Raw genomic sequence first — 18,065 nt, 5'->3', positions numbered from 1 at the left:
ATTGACAGTTACAGGAAGCGTTTGATTGCAGTGATTGCCTCAAAAGGTTGCGCAACAAAATATTAAGTTAGGGGTACCATCATTTTTGTCCATGCCTGTTTCATGAGTTTATTTTTTTACATAATTCTGTTGAAGCATGGTTGAAAAACAATGTCTGACTTTCATTGGTTAACATTTATAGAATTTTAATTTATTATTACTTTTGTCAGATTAAAGTTATTTCTGTGACCATTGTGACTTTTTCTTTCATTGACCAAAGGGTACCAACAATTTTGTCCACGTCTGTAGCAACTGTGAAGGGACACATCTTGGCATAGCTACTGTGAAGGTTTGCATATCTGGGCATAACTGCTGTGAAGGGGGAGCATGTCGGCAGAAATACTGTGATGTGCACCATGTGGGCATAATTACTGTAAAGGGGGCACATGTGGGCATCATTACTGTAAAGAAGGCACATGTGGACATAACTACTCTGAAGTGGGCACAATGTGGGCATAACTACTGTGGAGGGGGCATAATGTGGGCATGACTACTGTGAAGGAGGCACAATGTCTGTGGGCTGGTACAAAGGAGGAATAATTACTATGTGGGGGCATTAAGGGGACTGGGTGTGTATAGTTGTGTTTAGAGGCATGGTCTAGTATGAAAATAATTGCGCCACACCTATTGTCTCTCTTTGTGTTTTTCAAAAGTTGGGAGGTATGTAACAACCATGTCCAAACTGATAGAACCCAGGCAGAAGAAGTTTGACAAACTCTGGAAACATGACATTTCTATTTGCCAATCAACTTCTGGCATAAGACCAGTTGATTAGGAATGAGCTCATTTGTGCAGTCTTAGATTTTCTGAGTATCCTGGGCTGGGCTATGTGTTAATAAGTGTACTTTTACATGATCCATTACATTTTGATGTAAGTATATTTTAGAAATATACAAATAAAGCATGTTACTAATATAAATGTATTGCTTCTTTTCTCTTCCTCACTCTGCTTAGCTTCATGTACAGCACCCTGCTTGAGACAATCATGAAGCAAACAGGCTTCAGTAATGCTGTGTGCCCACTGGGTGGCTCATACTCAGTGCCTGTGTCTGGTGGCACAGATTAATTTTCCTGTATTGGCACATTTTATCTGACAGTTCTCAGTGATCCAGCACAAGCTGAATATCTACAGTATATACATTTTGTAATGTTCTTTCACTATAATCATTGTATAGTTTACTCTGTGTGTGTTAAACTAACCTTAACCCCTTAAAGGAGCTATTGTGGCCTTAAAGGAGTTGCCTGGAATTTATTCATCGATGACGTATCTTTAGGGTAGGTCATCAATATAATATCAGAGGGTATAATAAAAATGAATAGTCTTAGTCTCAGATCCACTGGTGCACTGCTGGATCGCATAGGGGCAGGACCACTCCCCTCAATTCACATGCTGCTTATCTCCCAGAGCTGGAGGTTACTCAGAGGGACACAACTTCTTCCTCTCAGCAGTGTAATCAATCACTGGCATGACCTCCACATCGCAGCATTGGTTTCATTACCTCCACTTAGAATTTGGATTCATAAAAGAAAGAAAACTCCAACAGTGTGATACTGCTACCATAGAGCCACAGAGACACACACAGTTCTACTTACAAGAGAAATAGTCATAGGAGCACATATCTGAATTCAACACTGACATATATTCCTTAGGCGTTCCTCTTCCTCCACTGTAGGTCTTTCACTCAGACATAAAATAATCTTAAAATAGTAAGATACCGCTACATAAGATTATAAGAAGAACGCTGTTATACTCAACAAATCTAGTCATAAAATCACATGTATAAAATTTCTAGTCCACCCGACTCGCTTTCATAAAGATTTATCAGGGGTCCTCTGGGACCCACTCCCATCTCAAAAACAGGGCCCCGTAGGGAATGTAGAGCAAGACGGTCATCAATGGCCATCCCTCCACTTACCACTATGGGACTACAGGAAATAACTTAGATTTTTTTCAGAGAGTCACTAACAGTTGCTTGTCAGTGGAGATGTTGGATGTTGGACCCGATTGATCTCATACTGATGATAAGTCATCAATATGCTAGTCCAGAAAACCCCTGTAAATCCCCTGGTACATGTGGAGCCCAGAAGAGGAGAGAGAGGATAGCAGAAGCAGTATCAACAATGTTGATGGCAGTAGCTACTCACTCTGCACTCTCCCCGGTCCGTGCAATGATTAGGAAGGACGCACCTTTCTTACCTTTGGGGCATACTCTGGTTCTGGGGTTTTCCTTTCTGATGACTGATGAGCGTTGAGGGTTTTAAGGTGCAAGGCAGGGTCCCAGTTCGTGACGCCAACACTTTTCAGTGTAATAGTATTGCATGAAATAATCAGGTTGAGTTAACAGCAAACAATTATTTGCTGAAGATTCATGTTGAAGTGCATTAATCACAGATTTTGCATATATGAACTGCCAGATGTTCACAATGTGGGGTTGCCAGAAATATTCTGGATCACACAGTAGAACAAAAGGCGTAAAGAGCTAATGGGTAGGGATGAGCGAACTCGAACTGTATAGTTCGGGTTCGTACCGAATTTTGGGGTGTCCGTGACACGGACCCGAACCCGGACATTTTCGTAAAAGTCCGGGTTCGGGTTCGGTGTTCGTCGCTTTCTTGGCGCTTTTGTGACGCTTTCTTGGCGCTTTTTGAAAGGCTGCAAAGCAGCCAATCAACAAGCGTCATACTACTTGCCCCAAGAGGCCATCACAGCCATGCCTACTATTGGCATGGCTGTGATTGGCCAGAGCACCATGTGACCCAGCCTCTATTTAAGCTGGAGTCACATAGCGCCGCCCGTCACTCTGCTCTGATTAGCGTAGGGAGAGGTTGCGGCTGCGACAGTAGGGCGAGATTAGGCAGATTAACTCCTCCAAAGGACTTGATTAACTGATCGATCTGCAGCTGTGGATCATTGAGCTGCTGATCCTCAATTGCTCACTGTTTTTAGGCTGCCCAGACCGTTTGTCAGTCACATTTTTCTGGGGTGATCGGCGGCCATTTTGTGTCTTGTGGTGCGCCAGCACAAGCTGCGACCAAGTGCATTTAACCCTCAATGGTGTGGTTGTTTTTTGGCTAAAGCCTACATCAGGGTGAAGCTGTCACACCAAGTGCATTTAACCAGCAATAGTCTGTTCATTTTTTGGCCATATACAAAATCAGGGGCAAGCTGCGCCTGTCACCAAGTGCATTTAACCCTCAATGGTGTGGTTGTTTTTTGGCTAAAGCCTACATCAGGGTGAAGCTGTCACACCAAGTGCATTTAACCAGCAATAGTCTGTTCATTTTTTGGCCATATACAAAATCAGGGGCAAGCTGCGCCTGTCACCAAGTGCATTTAACCCTCAATGGTGTGGTTGTTTTTTGGCTAAAGCCTACATCAGGGTGAAGCTGTCACACCAAGTGCATTTAACCAGCAATAGTCTGTTCATTTTTTGGCCATATACAAAATCAGGGGCAAGCTGCGCCTGTCACCAAGTGCATTTAACCCTCAATGGTGTGGTTGTTTTTTGGCTAAAGCCTACATCAGGGTGAAGCTGTCACACCAAGTGCATTTAACCAGCAATAGTCTGTTCATTTTTTGGCCATATACAAAATCAGGGGCAAGCTGCGCCTGTCACCAAGTGCATTTAACCCTCAATGGTGTGGTTGTTTTCTGGCTAAAGCCTACATCAGGGTGAAGCTGTCACACCAAGTGCATTTAACCAGCAATAGTCTGTTTATTTTTTGGCCATATACTACATCAGGGGCAAGCTGCGCCCGTCACCAAGTGCATTTAACCCTCAGTAGTGTGGTTGGTCAAGCTGTGACACCAAGTGCATTTAACCAGCAATAGTCTGTTCATTTTTTGGCCATATACTACATCAGGGGCAAGCTGCGCCCGTCACCAAGTGCATTTAACCAGCAATAGTGTGGTTATTTTTTGGCCATATCCCAGTCTAATTCTGTCACTAAATCCATACCGGTCACCCAGCGCCTAAATACTAGGCCTCAAATTTATATCCCGCTAAATCTCTCGTTACCGCTGTCCTGTTGTAGCTGGGAAAGTTATTTAGTGTCCGTCAAAGCACATTTTTTGTTCTGGGTTGAAGTACAATTCCCAATTTAGCAATTTCATAATTTAGTGGTTTCTGCTATATCAGAGCTATTTGAAATCTATCCCTAAAAGGGTATATAATATTCAAGGTGCACATTGGGTCATTCAGAATAACTTCACACACACCCGCTACTGTGTATTTTCAAGTCTAATTCTGTCACTAAACCCATACCTGTCACCCAGCGCCTAAATACTAGGCCTCAAATTTATATCCTGCTAAATCTCTCGTTACCGCTGTCCTGTTGTAGCTGGGAAAGTTATTTAGTGTCCGTCAAAGCACATTTTTTGTTCTGGGTTGAAGTACAATTCCCAATTTAGCAATTTCATAATTTAGTGGTTTCTGCTATATCAGAGCTATTTGAAATCTATCCCTAAAAGGGTATATAATATTCAAGGTGCACATTGGGTCATTCAGAATAACTTCACACACACCCGCTACTGTGTATTTCCAAGTCTAATTCTGTCACTAAACCCATACCTGTCACCCAGCGCCTAAATACTAGGCCTCAAATTTATATCCTGCTAAATCTCTCGTTACCGCTGTCCTGTTGTAGCTGGGAAAGTTATTTAGTGTCCGTCAAAGCACATTTTTTGTTCTGGGTTGAAGTACAATTCCCAATTTAGCAATTTCATAATTTAGTGGTTTCTGCTATATCAGAGCTATTTGAAATCTATCCCTAAAAGGGTATATAATATTCAAGGTGCACATTGGGTCATTCAGAATAACTTCACACACACCCGCTACTGTGTATTTCCAAGTCTAATTCTGTCACTAAACCCATACCTGTCACCCAGCGCCTAAATACTAGGCCTCAAATTTATATCCTGCTAAATCTCTCGTTACCGCTGTCCTGTTGTAGCTGGGAAAGTTATTTAGTGTCCGTCAAAGCACATTTTTTGTTCTGGGTTGAAGTACAATTCCCAATTTAGCAATTTCATAATTTAGTGGTTTCTGCTATATCAGAGCTATTTGAAATCTATCCCTAAAAGGGTATATAATATTCAAGGTGCACATTGGGTCATTCAGAATAACTTCACACACACCCGCTACTGTGTATTTCCAAGTCTAATTCTGTCACTAAACCCATACCTGTCACCCAGCGCCTAAATACTAGGCCTCAAATTTATATCCTGCTAAATCTCTCGTTACCGCTGTCCTGTTGTAGCTGGGAAAGTTATTTAGTGTCCGTCAAAGCACATTTTTTGTTCTGGGTTGAAATACAATTCCCAATTTAGCAATTTCATAATTTAGTGGTTTCTGCTATATCAGAGCTATTTGAAATCTATCCCTAAAAGGGTATATAATATTCAAGGTGCACATTGGGTCATTCAGAATAACTTCACACACACCCGCTACTGTGTATTTCCAAGTCTAATTCTGTCACTAAACCCATACCTGTCACCCAGCGCCTAAATACTAGGCCTCAAATTTATATCCTGCTAAATCTCTCGTTACCGCTGTCCTGTTGTAGCTGGGAAAGTTATTTAGTGTCCGTCAAAGCACATTTTTTGTTCTGGGTTGAAATACAATTCCCAATTTAGCAATTTCATAATTTAGTGGTTTCTGCTATATCAGAGCTATTTGAAATCTATCCCTAAAAGGGTAGATCATATTGAAGGTGCACATAGGGTCATTCAGAATAACTTCACACACACCCGCTACTGTGTATTTCCAAGTCTAATTCTGTCACTAAACCCATACCTGTCACCCAGCGCCTAAATACTAGGCCTCAAATTTATATCCCGCTAAATCTCTCGTTACCGCTGTCCTGTTGTAGCTGGGAAAGTTATTTAGTGTCCGTCAAAGCACATTTTTTGTTCTGGGTTGAAGTACAATTCCCAATTTAGCAATTTCATAATTTAGTGGTTTCTGCTATATCAGAGCTATTTGAAATCTATCCCTAAAAGGGTATATAATATTCAAGGTGCACATTGGGTCATTCAGAATAACTTCACACACACCCGCTACTGTGTATTTCCAAGTCTAATTCTGTCACTAAACCCATACCTGTCACCCAGCGCCTAAATACTAGGCCTCAAATTTATATCCTGCTAAATCTCTCGTTACCGCTGTCCTGTTGTAGCTGGGAAAGTTATTTAGTGTCCGTCAAAGCACATTTTTTGTTCTGGGTTGAAGTACAATTCCCAATTTAGCAATTTCATAATTTAGTGGTTTCTGCTATATCAGAGCTATTTGAAATCTATCCCTAAAAGGGTATATAATATTCAAGGTGCACATTGGGTCATTCAGAATAACTTCACACACACCCGCTACTGTGTATTTCCAAGTCTAATTCTGTCACTAAACCCATACCTGTCACCCAGCGCCTAAATACTAGGCCTCAAATTTATATCCTGCTAAATCTCTCGTTACCGCTGTCCTGTTGTAGCTGGGAAAGTTATTTAGTGTCCGTCAAAGCACATTTTTTGTTCTGGGTTGAAATACAATTCCCAATTTAGCAATTTCATAATTTAGTGGTTTCTGCTATATCAGAGCTATTTGAAATCTATCCCTAAAAGGGTATATAATATTCAAGGTGCACATTGGGTCATTCAGAATAACTTCACACACACCCGCTACTGTGTATTTCCAAGTCTAATTCTGTCACTAAACCCATACCTGTCACCCAGCGCCTAAATACTAGGCCTCAAATTTATATCCTGCTAAATCTCTCGTTACCGCTGTACTGTTGTTGCTTGGAAAGATATTTAGTGTCCGTCAAAGCACATTTTTTGTTCTGGGTTGAAATACAATTCCCAATTTAGCAATTTCATAATTTAGTGGTTCCTGCTATATCAGAGCTATTTGAAATCTATCCCAAAAAGGGTATATAATATTCAAGGTGCACATAGGGTCATTCAGAATAACTTCACACACACCCTCTACTGTGTATTTCCAAGTCTAATTCTGTCACTAAACCCATACCTGTCACCCAGCGCCTAAATACTAGGCCTCAAATTTATATCCTGCTAAATCTCTCGTTACCGCTGTACTGTTGTTGCTGGGCAAGATATTTAGTGTCCGTCAAAGCACATTTTTTGTTCTGGGTTGAAATACAATTCCCAATTTAGCAATTTCATAATTTAGTGGTTCCTGCTATATCAGAGCTATTTGAAATCTATCCCAAAAAGGGTATATAATATTCAAGGTGCACATAGGGTCATTCAGAATAACTTCACACACACGCTTCTGTGCATTTCCAAGTCTAATTCTGTCACTAAATCCATACCGGTCACCCAGCGCCTAAATACTAGGCCTCAAATTTATATCCCGCTGAATTTGAATACAATACATTGGGCCAAATAATATATTTGTTGTTGTGGTGAACCATAACAATGAGAAAAACATCTAGTAAGGGACGCGGACGTGGACATGGTCGTGGTGGTGTTAGTGGACCCTCTGGTGCTGGGAGAGGACGTGGCCGTTCTGCCACATCCACACGTCCTAGTGTACCAACTACCTCAGGTCCCAGTAGCCGCCAGAATTTACAGCGATATATGGTGGGGCCCAATGCCGTTCTAAGGATGGTAAGGCCTGAGCAGGTACAGGCATTAGTCAATTGGGTGGCCGACAGTGGATCCAGCACGTTCACATTATCTCCCACCCAGTCTTCTGCAGAAAGCGCACAGATGGCGCCTGAAAACCAACCCCATCAGTCTGTCACATCACCCCCATGCATACCAGGGAAACTGTCTCAGCCTCAAGTTATGCAGCAGTCTCTTATGCTGTTTGAAGACTCCGCTGGCAGGGTTTCCCAAGGGCATCCACCTAGCCCTTCCCCAGCGGTGAAAGACATAGAATGCACTGACGCACAACCACTTATGTTTCCTGATGATGAGGACATGGGAATACCACCTCAGCATGTCTCTGATGATGACGAAACACAGGTGCCAACTGCTGCGTCTTTCTGCAGTGTGCAGACTGAACAGGAGGTCAGGGATCAAGACTGGGTGGAAGACGATGCAGGGGACGATGAGGTCCTAGACCCCACATGGAATGAAGGTCGTGCCACTGACTTTCACAGTTCGGAGGAAGAGGCAGTGGTGAGACCGAGCCAACAGCGTAGCAAAAGAGGGAGCAGTGGGCAAAAGCAGAACACCCGCCGCCAAGAGACTCCGCCTGCTACTGACCGCCGCCATCTGGGACCGAGCACCCCAAAGGCAGCTTCAAGGAGTTCCCTGGCATGGCACTTCTTCAAACAATGTGCTGACGACAAGACCCGAGTGGTTTGCACGCTGTGCCATCAGAGCCTGAAGCGAGGCATTAACGTTCTGAACCTGAGCACAACCTGCATGACCAGGCACCTGCATGCAAAGCATGAACTGCAGTGGAGTAAACACCTTAAAACCAAGGAAGTCACTCAGGCTCCCCCTGCTACCTCTTCTGCTGCTGCCGCCTCGGCCTATTCTGCTGCTGCCGCCTCGGCCTCTTCCTCCGCCTCTGGAGGAACGTTGGCACCTGCCGCCCAGCAAACAGGGGATGTACCACCAACACCACCACCACCACCTCCGTCACCAAGCGTCTCAACCATGTCACACGCCAGCGTTCAGCTCTCCATCTCACAAACATTTGATAGAAAGCGTAAATTCCCACCTAGCCACCCTCGATCCCTGGCCCTGAATGCCAGCATTTCTAAACTACTGGCCTATGAAATGCTGTCATTTAGGCTGGTGGACACAGACAGCTTCAAACAGCTCATGTCGCTTGCTGTCCCACAGTATGTTGTTCCCAGCCGGCACTACTTCTCCAAGAGAGCCGTGCCTTCCCTGCACAACCAAGTATCCGATAAAATCAAGTGTGCACTGCGCAACGCCATCTGTAGCAAGGTCCACCTAACCACAGATACGTGGACCAGTAAGCACGGCCAGGGACGCTATATCTCCCTAACTGCACACTGGGTAAATGTAGTGGCAGCTGGGCCCCAGGCGGAGAGCTGTTTGGCGCACGTCCTTCCGCCGCCAAGGATCGCAGGGCAACATTCTTTGCCTCCTGTTGCCACCTCCTCCTTCTCGGCTTCCTCCTCCTCTTCTTCCACCTGCTCATCCAGTCAGCCACACACCTTCACCACCAACTTCAGCACAGCCCGGGGTAAACGTCAGCAGGCCATTCTGAAACTCATATGTTTGGGGGACAGGCCCCACACCGCACAGGAGTTGTGGCGGGGTATTGAACAACAGACCGACGAGTGGTTGCTGCCGGTGAGCCTCAAGCCCGGCCTGGTGGTGTGTGATAATGGGCGAAATCTCGTTGCAGCTCTGGGACTAGCCAATTTGACGCACATCCCTTGCTTGGCGCATGTGCTGAATTTGGTGGTGCAGAAGTTCATTCACAACTACCCCGACATGTCAGAGCTGCTGCATAAAGTGCGGGCCGTCTGTTCGCGCTTCCGGCGTTCACATCCTGCCGCTGCTCGCCTGTCTGCGCTACAGCGTAACTTCGGCCTTCCCGCTCACCGCCTCATATGCGACGTGCCCACCAGGTGGAACTCCACCTTGCACATGCTGGACAGACTGTGCGAGCAGCAGCAGGCCATAGTGGAGTTTCAGCTGCAGCACGCACGGGTCAGTCGCACTACAGAACAGCACCACTTCACCACCAATGACTGGGCCTCCATGCGAGACCTGTGTGCCCTGTTGCGCTGTTTCGAGTACTCCACCAACATGGCCAGTGGCGATGACACCGTTATCAGCGTTACAATACCACTTCTATGTCTCCTTGAGAAAACACTTAGGGCGATGATGGAAGAGGAGGTGGCCCAGGAGGAGGAGGAGGAGGAGGAGGAAGAGGGGTCATTTTTAGCACTTTCAGGCCAGTCTCTTCGAAGTGACTCAGAGGGAGGTTTTTGGCAACAGCAGAGGCCAGGTACAAATGTGGCCAGCCAGGGCCCACTACTGGAGGACGAGGAGGACGAGGATGAGGAGGAGGTGGAGGAGGATGAGGATGAAGCATGGTCACAGCGGGGTGGCACCCAACGCAGCTCGGGTCCATCACTGGTGCGTGGCTGGGGGGAAAGGCAGGACGATGACGATACGCCTCCCACAGAGGACAGCTTGTCCTTACCCCTGGGCAGCCTGGCACACATGAGCGACTACATGCTGCAGTGCCTGCGCAACGACAGCAGAGTTGCCCACATTTTAACCTGTGCGGACTACTGGGTTGCCACCCTGCTGGATCCACGCTACAAAGACAATGTGCCCACCTTACTTCCTGCACTGGAGCGTGATAGGAAGATGCGCGAGTACAAGCGCACGTTGGTAGACGCGCTACTGAGAGCATTCCCAAATGTCACAGGGGAACAAGTGGAAGCCCAAGGCCAAGGCAGAGGAGGAGCAAGAGGTCGCCAAGGCAGCTGTGTCACGGCCAGCTCCTCTGAGGGCAGGGTTAGCATGGCAGAGATGTGGAAAACTTTTGTCAACACGCCACAGCTAACTGCACCACCACCTGATACGCAACGTGTTAGCAGGAGGCAACATTTCACTAACATGGTGGAACAGTACGTGTGCACACCCCTCCACGTACTGACTGATGGTTCGGCCCCATTCAACTTCTGGGTCTCTAAATTGTCCACGTGGCCAGAGCTAGCCTTTTATGCCTTGGAGGTGCTGGCCTGCCCGGCAGCCAGCGTTTTGTCTGAACGTGTATTCAGCACGGCAGGGGGCGTCATTACAGACAAACGCAGCCGCCTGTCTACAGCCAATGTGGACAAGCTGACGTTCATAAAAATGAACCAGGCATGGATCCCACAGGACCTGTCCGTCCCTTGTCCAGATTAGACATTAACTACCTCCCCATAACCATATATTATTGGACTCCAGGGCACTTCCTCATTCAATCCTATTTTTATTTTCATTTTACCATTATATTGCAAGGCTACCCAAAGTTGAATGAACCTCTCCTCTGCCTGTGTGCTAGGCCTAAATATATGCCAATGGATTGTTGCAGTGGTGGCTGACGTGAAGCCTCATTCTCTGCTATGACATGCAGACTGATTCTCTGGTGACATGAAGCCAGATTGTCTGTTACGGGACCTCTCTCCTCTGCCTGGGTGCTGGGCCTGAATTTATGACAATGGACTGTTGCAGTGGTGGCTGACGTGAAGCCTGATTCTCTGCTATGACATGCAGACTGATTCTCTGCTGACATGAAGCCAGATCCTCTGTTACGGGACCTCTCTCCTCTGCCTGGGTGCTGGGCCTAAATTTATGAAAATGGACTGTTGCAGTGGTGGGTGACGTGAAGCCTCATTCTCTGCTATGACATGCAGACTGATTCTCTGCTGACATGAAGCCAGATTGTCTGTTACGGGACCTCTCTCCTCTGCCTGGGTGCTGGGCCTAAATATCTGACAATGGACTGTTGCATTGGTGGCTGACGTGAAGCCTGATTCTCTGCTATGATATGAAGACTGATTCTCTGCTGACATGAAGCCAGATTGTCTGTTACGGGACCTCTCTCCTCTGCCTGTGTGCTAGGCCTAAATATATGCCAATGGATTGTTGCAGTGGTGGCTGACGTGAAGCCTGATTCTCTGCTATGACATGCAGACTGATTCTCTGGTGACATGAAGCCAGATCCTCTGTTACGGGACCTCTCTCCTCTGCCTGGGTGCTGGGCCTAAATTTATGAAAATGGACTGTTGCAGTGGTGGGTGACGTGAAGCCTGATTCTCTGCTATGACATGCAGACTGATTCTCTGGTGACATGAAGCCAGATCCTCTGTTACGGGACCTCTCTCCTCTGCCTGGGTGCTGGGCCTAAATTTATGAAAATGGACTGTTGCAGTGGTGGGTGACGTGAAGCCTCATTCTCTGCTATGACATGCAGACTGATTCTCTGCTGACATGAAGCCAGATCGTCTGTTACGGGACCTCTCTCCTCTGCCTGGGTGCTGGGCCTAAATTTATGAAAATGGACTCTTACAGTGGTGGGTGACGTGAAGCCTGATTCTCTGCTATGACATGAAGACTGATTCTCTGCTGACATGAAGCCAGATCCTCTGTTACGGGACCTCTCTCCTCTGCCTGGGTGCTGGGCCTAAATATCTGACAATGGACTGTTGCATTGGTGGCTGACGTGAAGCCTGATTCTCTGCTATGATATGAAGACTGATTCTCTGCTGACATGAAGCCAGATTGTCTGTTACGGGACCTCTCTCCTCTGCCTGTGTGCTAGGCCTAAATATATGCCAATGGATTGTTGCAGTGGTGGCTGACGTGAAGCCTGATTCTCTGCTATGACATGCAGACTGATTCTCTGGTGACATGAAGCCAGATCCTCTGTTACGGGACCTCTCTCCTCTGCCTGGGTGCTGGGCCTAAATTTATGAAAATGGACTGTTGCAGTGGTGGGTGACGTGAAGCCTGATTCTCTGCTATGACATGCAGACTGATTCTCTGGTGACATGAAGCCAGATCCTCTGTTACGGGACCTCTCTCCTCTGCCTGGGTGCTGGGCCTAAATTTATGAAAATGGACTGTTGCAGTGGTGGGTGACGTGAAGCCTCATTCTCTGCTATGACATGCAGACTGATTCTCTGCTGACATGAAGCCAGATTGTCTGTTACGGGACCTCTCTCCTCTGCCTGGGTGCTGGGCCTGAATTTATGACAATGGACTGTTGCAGTGGTGGCTGACGTGAAGCCTGATTCTCTGCTATGATATGAAGACTGATTCTCTGCTGACATGAAGCCAGATTGTCTGTTACGGGACCTCTCTCCTCTGCCTGGGTGCCGGGGCCTAAATATCTGAGAATGGACTGTTCCAGTGGTGGGTAACGGGAAGCCAGATTCTCTGCTATGATATGAAGACTGATTCTCTGCTGACATGAAGCCAGATTGTCTGTTACGGGACCTCTCTCCTCTGCCTGGGTGCTGGGCCTAAATTTATGAAAATGGACTCTTACAGTGGTGGGTGACGTGAAGCCTGATTCTCTGCTATGACATGAAGACTGATTCTCTGCTGACATGAAGCCAGATTGTCTGTTACGGGACCTCTCTCCTCTGCCTGGGTGCCGGGGCCTAAATATCTGAGAATGGACTGTTCCAGTGGTGGGTGACGGGAAGCCAGATTCTCTGCTATGGAACCTCTCTCCAATTGATTTTGGTTAATTTTTATTTATTTAATTTTTATTTTAATTAATTTCCCTATCCACATTTGTTTGCAGGGGATTTACCTACATGTTGCTGCCTTTTGCAGCCCTCTAGCCCTTTCCTGGGCTGTTTTACAGCCGTTTTAGTGCCGAAAAGTTCGGGTCCCCATTGACTTCAATGGGGTTCGGGTTCGGGACGAAGTTCGGATCGGGTTCGGATCCCGAACCCGAACATTTCCGGGATGTTCGGCCGAACTTCTCGAACCCGAACATCCAGGTGTTCGCTCAACTCTACTAATGGGTATGTATCTAGAAAAAATGTTTATCAGTATCATCAAAAGACCTACCATCCCAAAGGACATAGGATGGCAATACCTCAGCTCAGACATTGAGGTACTGTAGAATGGAAGTGAATAGCTGGATGCCCACCACCATCTGCCAACTCACTCAATGTTTTTCATTGAAAGCTTTGTGTGGAGGATCAGTAACTGCTGTGATAACAGGCTGTTTAGTCAGGTAATCTGTTGTGACAAGTTGGTTTCAGACAGTTAATATGCCGTGACATCACAAATGAGTATTGCTCATTGTAAGGCTACTTTCACACTAGTGTTTTGTCTTTCCGTTTGTGAGATCCGTTCAGGGCTCTCAAAAGCGGTCCAAAACGGATCAGTTTTGCCCTAATGCATTCTGAATGGAAAAGGATCCGCTTAGAATGCATCAGTTTGCCTCCATTCTGTCTCCATTCCGCTCTGGAGGCGGACACCAAAACGCTGCTTGCAGCGTTTTGCTGTCCGCCCAATGGAGCGGAGCCAAATGGATCCATCCTGGCACACAATGTAAGTCAATGGGGACGGATCCACTTTCTCTGACACAATCTGGCACAATAGAAAACAGATCCGTCCCCCATTGACTTTCAATGGTGTTCAAGACGGATCCGTCATGGCTATAGAAGACATAATACAACCGGATCCATTCATGACGGATGCATGCGGTTGTATTATTGTAACTGAAGCGTTTTTGAAGATCCATGACAGATGTGCAAAAAAACACTAGTGTGAGAGTAGCCTTAGTTGTTTTGACATCATAGGTTATTTTATTCAGGTAAGCTACTATGATATCATACATAAGTGGTGGTCAATAAGGCTGTATTGACAGCATAACAGTGTTTCTGTTAGGTAAGCTAATGCGATATCGCAACCAGGTGAGCTCAGGTGGACATACTATTGTACAAACTGGATTCCCAAAAAGTTGGGACACTATACAAATCGTGAATAAAAACTGAATGCAATGATGTGGAGGTGCCAACTTCTAATATTTTATTCAGAATAGAACATAAATCACGGAACAAAAGTTTAAACTGAGAAAATGTACCATTTTAAGGGAAAAATATGTTGAATCAGAATTTCATGGTGTCAACAAATCCCCAAAAAGTTGGGACAAGGCCATTTTCACCACTGTGTGGCATCTCCCCTTCTTCTTACAACACTCAACAGACGTCTGGGGACCGAGGAGACCAGTTTCTCAAGTTTAGAAATAGGAATGCTCTCCCATTCTTTGTCTAATACAGGCCTCTAACTGTTCAATCGTCTTGGGCCTTCTTTGTGGCACCTTCCTCTTTATGATGCGCCAAATGTTCTCTATAGGTGAAAGATATGGACTGCAGACTGGCCATTTCAGTACCCGGATCCTTCTCCTACGCAGCCATGATGTTGTGATTGATGCAGAATGTGGTCTGGCATTATCTTGTTGAAAAATGCAGGGTCTTCCCTGAAAGAGATGACGTCTGGATGGGAGCATATGTCGTTCTAGAACCTGAATATATTTTTCTGCATTGATGGTGCCTTTCCAGACATGCAAGCTGCCCATGCCACACGCACTCATGCAACCCCATACCATCAGAGATGCAGGCTTCTGAACTGAGCGTTGATAACAACTTGGGTTGTCCTTGTCCTCTTTGGTCCGGATGACATGGCGTCCCAGATTTCCAAAAAGAACTTCGAATCGTGACTCGTCTGACCACAGAACAGTCTTCCATTTTGCCACACTCCATTTTAAATGATCCATGGCCCAGTGAAAACGCCTGAGCTTGTGGATCTTGCTTAGAAATGGCTTCTTCTTTACACTGTAGAGTTTCAGCTGGCAACGGCGGATGGCACGGTGGATTGTGTTCACTGACAATGGTTTCTGGAAGTATTCCTGAGCCCATTCTGTGATTTCCTTTACAGTAGCATTCCTGTTTGTGGTGCAGTGTCGTTTAAGGGCCCGGAGATCACGGGCATCCAGTATGGTTTTATGGCCTTGACCCTTACGCACAGAGATTGTTCCAGATTCTCTGAATCTTGGGATGATGTTATGCACAGTTAATGATGATAGATGCAAAGTCTTCGCAATTTTTCGCTGGGTAACACCTTTCTGATATTGCTCCACTATCTTTCTGCACAACATTGTGGGTGATCCTCTACCCATCTTGGCTTCTGAGAGACACTGCCACTCTGAGAAGCTCTTTTTATACCCAATCATGTTGCCAATTGACCTAATTAGTGTTAATTGGTCTTCCAGCTCTTCGTTATGCTCAAATTTACTTTTTCCAGCCTCTTATTGCTACTTGTCCCAACTTTTTGGGGATTTGTTGACACCGTGAAAATTGGAATCAACGTATTTTTCCTTTAAAATGATAAATTTACTCGGATTAAACGTTTAATCTGTCATCTACATTCTATTACAAATAAAATATTGACATTTGCCATCTCCACATCATTGCATTCAGTTTTTATTCACAATTTGTTTAGTGTCCCAACTCTTTTGGAATCCGGTTTGTATATTTATTATCAAATTAGCAGTTAAAAACCAAAGGCCCCAAGGGTACAGCCTAACTGTGCAGTTGGCCGCATGCCACCAAGCTACAACCACCCGCAGCAACTAATGGCTGCTTGATTTTGGGGTAAAATAGTGTGGCCATTGGTTGAATTGGGTGGGCATGGCCTGGCCGCATGTGGCCAGTTTCACCATGGGGTCATACCCTTATACTGTTCTTGCACAGGGGCACTCTGTTGTAGGTGTCCACCCGGGTATGCATAGTAAGAATGCTCTACTATCATCACTAATGTTATATATCCTGCCAGCAGTTTGCCTTTCAAGATAAACTTGGATTTACCCTGACCTGAAGTGGTTTACGTGAATATTCAGCAGATGGAACCTGGTTGTCAGAAGTAGATTCTCTGTTTCTTTTACCCCTTTAGGTCAAATGACAGGGCAGAAGAATGTGTGGTGAGAAGCAAGAGTAATTGGTTATATTCCTTTATGATACGTTGTACAATAAGCAGGGTTACTTGAGCCGTTATGGCAGCGCTGTCCATAATTCCTCCCAGAGCAAAAGAGCTACCAGTCACAGTGTCCCCCATTAATGACCCAGCCCCTACACTCCTATAACAGTGCTTGTCACAATGTCCTGCTACTTGCCCAGTTCATCTTTGCAGCTGGCGCTGATTTAAAGTGGCTTAGCATCTGGCAGATAAAAATATTTGCTGCTCGGTAGAAGCTGACAATAGACTGTAAAGAAATCTTCTCCATTGTCAACTTCCGAAGAGGAACATCTGGATTCCACTTGTCCATGGTCACCCTCAGGCTATGGTGTCTTGGGTACTGCCCTTATGCCTGAATTGTCAGTCTGACCCTGCTACTTACTGTCACATAATGTAAGCAAGGGAAGGGAAAGCAATAAACTTCAAAGCAGCCGTCCAACATTCAACGATGACACTGTAAATAGAAATGCAGTGATTCTTGCCTTTGTAATTATTGGAAAGGATGAGAATGTTTTCCTGGAATTTCAGTTATACATTTTAGATGTTTTTATTAAAGGAGAATTTCATGTATTAAGAGGTAAGAGGTAGACCTGTAAGGTCAGTAAATTCAATACACATTAACAGCACAATCTAGTTCTATTCATTTGTCACTTACCAGGTCATCCACCGCAGCCACTTTTTAATTGTCTCAAGGTTTGTAGAATGTACTGCAGCTTCAAGAGGTACATTTCTGAAAAGTCATAAATAGTAATGTTTTGTTCATGCAACTATAAATTACCTAAAATCTTACCCCAGTTTTAACAATGAAGGCTCCTGGCTGCCTCAGTGTCCGCAATACAGACAGAGAAGACTGGCATCCCCCTGCTTTGACAGGACACACAATGGTGATAGTTACTTGACTTGTCCACATTATCATTTCTCCAGATGTTCCTGGCAACATCCACTTTGGCCTAAGCACTGAATGGTAACGGATGCGTTCAGCACATGTGCAGACACAGAAGATTCTGCAGCTTGTGTCTGTACATGTGCTAGACATGTCCAGTTCGTCTTAACAGAATTGGAGACCAGGAACAGCCCAAGGAAGCGGTTACATAGATAAGTCACCATATTGCCACCATTTTAAATCCTATGAAGACAGAGAATGCCAGCCTTCATCGTTTACATCAACAATAATTCACTATCAAAGCTCAGGTAAAATATAAATTTATGGTTGTATGAATCAAACAATATACAGTAGTTTATGACCGTTTAGAAAGGTAAGCATAAAGTGGCCCATCCCTTTAATAACAACATGGAAAGATATGTATAATTAAGAAATTAGGCAACTTTGCTCCAATCCAGGTCGCAAAAATTAAAGGGGTTCTCTGGGATTTACATTTTGATGATCTTTCCTCAAAATAGGTTATTAATATAAGATCGATGGAGGTCCAACTCCCAGCACCCAGGCCGATCAGCTGTTTGGGAAAGCCACAGCACTCACCGGAGCTCCAGCGAGCGCCACGGTCTTCTCACAGCTTACAAAGCACAGTGCGGTTTATTTGAT

Source organism: Bufo gargarizans, chromosome 2 (assembly GCF_014858855.1).
Source record: "Bufo gargarizans isolate SCDJY-AF-19 chromosome 2, ASM1485885v1, whole genome shotgun sequence".
NCBI classification, from domain to species: Eukaryota; Metazoa; Chordata; class Amphibia; order Anura; family Bufonidae; genus Bufo; species Bufo gargarizans.
The sequence above is the reverse complement of the archived record's forward strand: the minus strand, read 5'-3'. Positions refer to the sequence as shown.